Here is a 6,939-nt window from a genome sequence, read left to right on the forward strand (position 1 = left end):
TGAGACGCCCTCAAGATATCTTGATGAAGAATAATTTAAGATAACTTGCATTTACCATAGATAATTAGATGCCCATAGAAAATAAGTTACAACCTTTTGAGTTCTTAGATGTTTGAGTGAAATATTGTTTAATGTATGAAAGTTTCTAATCCATATTCAATTCTATTAAAAATTTACTTTTCCTGGTTAGATTAGCAAGTGTTTTCATTTATTGTGATTGGAAATGGGTATTTCACTAAAAAACGAATTTGATAGCTATTCTGAAGTTAAAATTGTGTGTAAATTTTAACTAATTTCAAATATTGCTACTTCCTTTTTAATCTCTCTAAAGCTTTCTTGACATAGCTAGACATTTGCAACCAGTGTTTCTTCTCATTCCACTGAAAGGGCTTTCTAACTATGAACTTCATGACAGCTACAGTATGTACTCGCACGCCTTGTTGTTTTGGTGTTAGCCGAGATCCGCATCTAGTTCATTGAGAAATTAAGCAGCGTTCGGTGACGTTTGATTATCGTTTGATATGGGAGGAGTCGGATTTGCCCACAAACTGACTGAAAGCAGGCAGGCGATGAAGATGGTGGATCCAGACACACATCGGGCGGACCGTTAGATCGCAGCAAACCGCAGTAAACGTACAGGTGAGAGACGAGGCAAGAGATTTCATTTCACGTCCTATGTTCAGACATCGTCGCTGAAACTGTTAGGTTAAACAGAACCGGGTATTGAATGTTTTTTTTTTTTTTTTTTTACCTCAGCGAGGGTCATTGAGGTTTGTTCAAAGTGACTGTTGCGATGTCTGTCGCTTTCCCTGCGGATGACAGGCTGCATAGCAGGCTGTTTTGTTTACGCTGGGTGGACCATATGTTTCTTTGGCGTGGAAAGTGCATTTATGTTTAACATCAAGAAATGCAACGAATGCCTAAATGGGAAGTAAAGTTAGTTCTCAATCAGTACTTTCATGTCCTGAAAAAAAAATCTCCTAAATAATTGTTCCACAGCATTTGTAATTAGAGCAATAAGCATCATAAGTATGGTCAGTTGCGGTTCTAGCTTGCGCACCCTGTGCAAACCACCCCATATACCGCACTCTCCTGGTAACGTTACATCTAGTTAATATAAAAACATGTACATTCTTAAAAAAAAGTTTGTTGTTTTACCCCTACTTTGGTTAAAATATGGACACCCATATTGCCTATGCCTAAATCCGCCACTGAGTATGGTGATTCACAGTGGTGTTAATTTAGAATATGGTGACTTCACAGGTTCACCAAGATGGCTTTTCTAGTTATCTTTATTCTGTATACCAGTAGATGGCGACAACTATAAGTCACTGAAAGTTTGACTGCGTTCCAGTCCAATTTTTTTATTCCCTTCACTCGCTATCTGCCCTCTGTCTCATTCACTTGGGTGTCCATCATTGATTATGTTTACACAAATGTCCACTATTGGTGGAACGTCCGAAGAGTTTAAATGGAATGCCCTTAACCCTTGGGAACTCTGTTGTGATGTCACTATCAAATGGTCTCTTGATTACTTGATGAAGTGGAAAGCACTTTAAAATGACATTGGGATTCCCCTGAGGGAACAATGGAAGAGAAGTGTGTGAGTGCATGTCTAAAATTGCAGCAGGGTCTGGCTCAAGCGGTAACTTCCCGCTCTACCGTGTGAAGCAAATACGGAAGTAACTGAAACTGCAATTCATCAAAATTCTGCTAGTCCTGGCTCCATAATAGAACAAATTTCTATTGGCCCCACTTTTAAAATGACCAACTTTACAACAGAAAAAAAGTTGTCTGGTACAAAGAACAGTTTTGGTTTATATAGCTAATATTAAGGTTATATTAAGTCTGCATAATTAAGGGCGTGGTCACTTGAGTGACAGCTAGGTCTCGCTGACCACAGTCACTTCACCTCAGCTGATTCCGGCTGATTAGCTGCTGAACTCGGCATATACATATCATTTTTGTATTGTTTTATGTGGCTTTACACAGTCAGTTGCTTTTTGGAATAATTTTTTACAATTATCAGATGATATGGCATGCTGTGTGCATCTAATTGTGCTCACAAACCATTCACGTGGCCTTCGTTTCCCAGGCAAGTGAGATTATATACTTAAACCATCTCTATAAATGTATTTGTTATATTTAAGATCATTTATCACTTATATTTTTCTTTAAAACTTGAATGCACTCCAGAATCTGACAGATTGATTAGCTGTGGGCTCGAGAACAGTCATCTGAAACGTTGTCACAGTGTTATGACTGGATTCATTAGTAGCCCTCCATTTACTAACACAGACTATATTTGAAGTATTTGGAAGTAATTTGCGTTTTCCTCCCGTAGAAAAACGTCATAAGAACAATGCTTTACTGACTCACTTTATTACAGCAGTGTTTTTATAAGTCTAAACACTTTATTGATATAGCACATGTGGTCAGAACACACGAGTCACAGGTCAAGTATTAAGCAAAATGCTTGCAGGTGTCTGTAGCTCTGCTCACGCCCCGCCTCTTTGCTCTTGTTTGGTGTTCCCAGGGCGGTGCGATGATGCGTGAAGAAAATGGCAACAGTTGGCCACGCCTACTGGTAGCTTCTTTTGGGTTTCTTAGAAACCTATAGGTGACGTCACGGATACTGTGTCCATATCTTTTAAAGTCTATGGTCTGGCTGCAGACTGGGTGCAGATGCAAGCTGAGCTGCATGCCTACCCTCACCCCTAACCAGAGATGGATAAAGTACTAGAGACCCATACTTGAATAAAAGTACAAGTGCTCTATCAAAAAAGTTACTTAAGTACAAGTCAAAGTGCTTTTTAAGCACCATACTTAGTTGGAAGTATTAAAGTATTCAACATTTTTTGTACTTAAGTATTGCAAGTAGTTTATTTTAAAATTTACTACTCAAATACTGAAAGTAAAAGTACAAGTATTGTGTTATGGAGTTATTAAAGAAAGCAGTCAAAAGACATATTGTCTTGTTTATTTTAAATATCTTTTTTGGGGCAGGGGCAGAACAAAAAGAAACATGGTTTACGATTTGTTATATATATATATATATATATATATATATATATATATATATATATATATATATATATATATATATATATATATATATATATATATATATATATATATATATATATATATTGTGGAAGTTAACAAGCCCGGGCTGCGGGGAATAATCTGGGGGTGCTCATCGCTCTGCAGTTTTATGTGTGAACTACTGAACAATGCATCAAAGAGGCTCGCTGACATGTCGCCAATACTGCACAGACGAAAATCCAATATTTAGCATGCTGAATATTCCAGAGCAGTCAGCTGACTTGACCCCTTGTGTGGTCAGATGTAGTGATGAGCTGCAGCCAATCAAAGAGCATATCAACATGAGCTGAATGGCCATTGTGCTCAGGAGCTCAACAGAAACGTCTGTGATTGGCCAGAATGGGCATCGATGCACCCGCTTAATTCTGTGTTAAAACAGACAGGAGAGTAGGCTATATTAACAGTGAAACTAGAATTCTGTAACTATTAAGATTACCATACTGGTCATTCTGACCGTTCTCATATAAGACGTCATATTGTCATGTCATATTTACATTCAAAACATCCATTGAGATATTAAAATTAAGCTTAGAATGTCTGTCATCATATTTTATGACACCATATTACCCTAAAAAAAGTATATTTTTTGGCCTCGCTTTCACTTTCACTTTCAAACAGGAGCTATTTCTGAGCACAGAATATGCTGAAATATATATCGGAAGTAAATTTATGTTTTTGCTATCAGAAAGTTATGTTTATGTTAGCAGGAAGTTGCTAATCAAAAAATTCACACAAATTTAAACTCACAGCGTAAAGTAGCAGACATGCATGAGTCATTTTGGTAATTATAGGTAGAAATGCTCCGCTCTTTACTGTTTTGTAATTTAAGAATGTAATGTTAGAAAGGAATACACAGATATGAAATGTCAGGGTGTTATGGATATGTTAGTTTTATTTCAAAAAGTTTTTAAATTACAAAAATGTAAAACTCTCTGACTGCCTCTGTAGTTCTAGTGTTAAAGCCACATCTATCCACTTGAACCTTACAAATGAGCGATTGATCCACTGACGCATCAGCTAAATGACAATGTTTTTAAATGCTTCTTTGAAAACTTGAAACGCTATCAGTGATGTCATCAGCACACATGCAGCCAATAGTGTTCAACTTTTTCTGACAGCTCCTCGCTGAAAATTTCATTGGCTGTGGTTTGGTATCTTGACTGAACTGTTGGCGAACGAGTTGTTGTCAGATCATGTAGTGTGTGACCCCCCCTCTTGTGGATCATTCACGTAGTGTTGCGTAGTGGAAACACCACAGCGATTTAAAGACACAAAATCAAGTCATGTAGAGTGAACGGCACATCGATCTGCCGATGTTTAAAGAAATGTAGTGTGAACTAGGCTTTAACTGTTTCTATGGCATCAGGAGTCTTTAGCTGTAGTGTGGTCATGACTTTATCAACTGGCCATTGGCTATTTTATATGCACTTTCTCCTGTTCATAGCAACGTGTGTTTGTGTATAGGTATAGTCTTTGGTTAAAATGACACATTTTCAAAATGAGAAGCAATAGGTTTGCATAAAAAGTGCCCTTACATCAAAATACAGTACAAAGCTGAATTTATATGCGAAAAAAGAGATAAATATGCAAACATTACCAATGACTGACAAGAGTTTAAAGGCAAGATATTTTAGTATTTTTTAAAGGACAGACTTTAAAAGTCCAGTATTGTAATGCAACTATAGGAATGAATAATATTAACCTTTGTGGATGTGTTTGTGAGAAATACACAATCCTTTAATAAGGGTCACACACAGGGAAATGCGTTCTACAGATATAATAAAAGAATTGCTTTTAATTATATCATCAGGTAAGGGTAATGAGACTAAAGTTGTTTTGAAATTGTCCATGAGTCAATGTCGAGTCAAGTCTGAAATCCATTAAAGTGTGACTTGAGTGCCCAACTAGTTCCTTTTGTCAGGTATTATTATAATTTTGCATATATTTTATTCACAACTCAAGGAGTGGTTATGGACCGATAGCTTAACCACTATAGATAGCTTACTAGCTCCTAATACAAACCTCTTTTTCTCTTCAGTTGTCATTTAACAAGGCATGTACTCAATTTGTTCAGTCAAATATTCAACTGAAGTATGATTATTTTACACACTGGCTGAGTACTAGAGACATCAGCTGTGGGAACGTGAGCCATAGAGAGCTCATTTATTAATTCATTTTCTTTTCAGCTTAGTCCCTTTAATAGTCTGGGGTTGCAACCCATCACTGGGAAATATCCATACACACTCATTCACACACATACACTACAGACAATTTAGCTTACCCAATTCACCTATAGCGCATGTCTTTGGGCTTGTGGGGGAAACCGGAGCACCTGGAGGAAACCCACGCGATCACGGGAAGAACATGCAAACTCCACACAGAAATGCCAACTGACCCAGCTGAGGCTCAAACCAGCGACCTTTTTGCTGTGAGGCAATCATGCTACACACTGCGCCACCATGACGCCATAGAGAGCTCATAATATTAATATTAACCATCCTTCCAAATTAAGTAAAAACAAAGCTTTTCATTCGTTTTTTTTTTTTTTGTGCATTTAAGCCACATAATGTCTATGCATCAGAGAACAATTGAAATGGAATGTATCAATACATTATGGCACCTTTCATGTACAACACAATACAAAGACTATTGTCATAACTATACTGCAAAAAATGCTGTCTTCCACATAATTCCTTTATGTTGTCCCAACACAAATTGATTTAGTTAACAATCGATTTTTACAAATTTAAGTTGTTTGAACATCTCAAAAAACCCAAGAATTGTGCTGTTTCAACTCATTTTAAATAAGAAGTTAAACAATCAGCAAAAGTCATTTTATTAGTACACAATATTAACTTCTCACTAGAAAAGACATCAAAGTAGAAAAAATTGACACTCATGCATAGCTTCCAGATGCCGTCTTTATTTTTAGCTAAACTGTCAGAAACGAAATGCATGATTTGCCTTTGCTGCCTCTATAATGAATTTTTATATATATATATATATATATATATATATATATATATATATATATATATATATATATATATATATATATATATATATATATATATATCAGATTAAGGTATGATGCTTTAAAAATGAAATGCCATCTTGGGGTTTGTTCACACTTTAGGAGGTTTGATTCGATTAATACAATCTCGGGTGGGACTATTCTACACTGTAAAACCCAACAGTCAACTTTATCAAATGAAATGAGTGTAGCTAACTCAAAATTTACTGAAAGTTAATTCTACTCATTTGAAAAGAGTTTTGAACTCAGTTTTGAAGGTAATGAGTTAATTAAATACCTCATTACTTCAACTTAAATGGAGTAATTCACAGTACTCATATAAATTAGTTTTTAACTCAAATGGTTTGTAGCAATCAGTTTCCTCAAACGGTTTGAGTTGCCTTAGTTTATTGGGTTTTATAGTACTCAGTTGATTAGTACTCAGTTGATTAGAGTTCTTTTCATTTATTGAGTTTTACTGTGTTCAAATTGCTTTGTAGGCGACGCGGTGGCGCAGTGGGTTGTGCTTTGGTTTCGCATCAAGAAGGTCGCAGGTTCGAGCCTTGGCTGGGTCAGTTGGCATTTTTGAGTGGAGTTTGCATGTTCTCCCCACGTTCGCGTGGGTTTCCTCCGGGTGCTTCGGTTTCCCCCACAAGTCCAAAGACATGCGCTATAGGTAAATTGGGTAAGCTAAATTGTCCGTAGTGTATATGTGTGAATGAGAATGTATGGGTATTTCCCAGTGATGGGTTGCAGCTGGAAGGGCATCCACTGTGTGAAACATATGCTGGATAAGTTGGCAGTTCATTCCGCTGTGGCAA

The sequence above is a fragment of the Danio aesculapii genome, chromosome 5 (genome assembly GCF_903798145.1).
Source record: "Danio aesculapii chromosome 5, fDanAes4.1, whole genome shotgun sequence".
Lineage (NCBI taxonomy): Eukaryota > Metazoa > Chordata > Actinopteri > Cypriniformes > Danionidae > Danio > Danio aesculapii.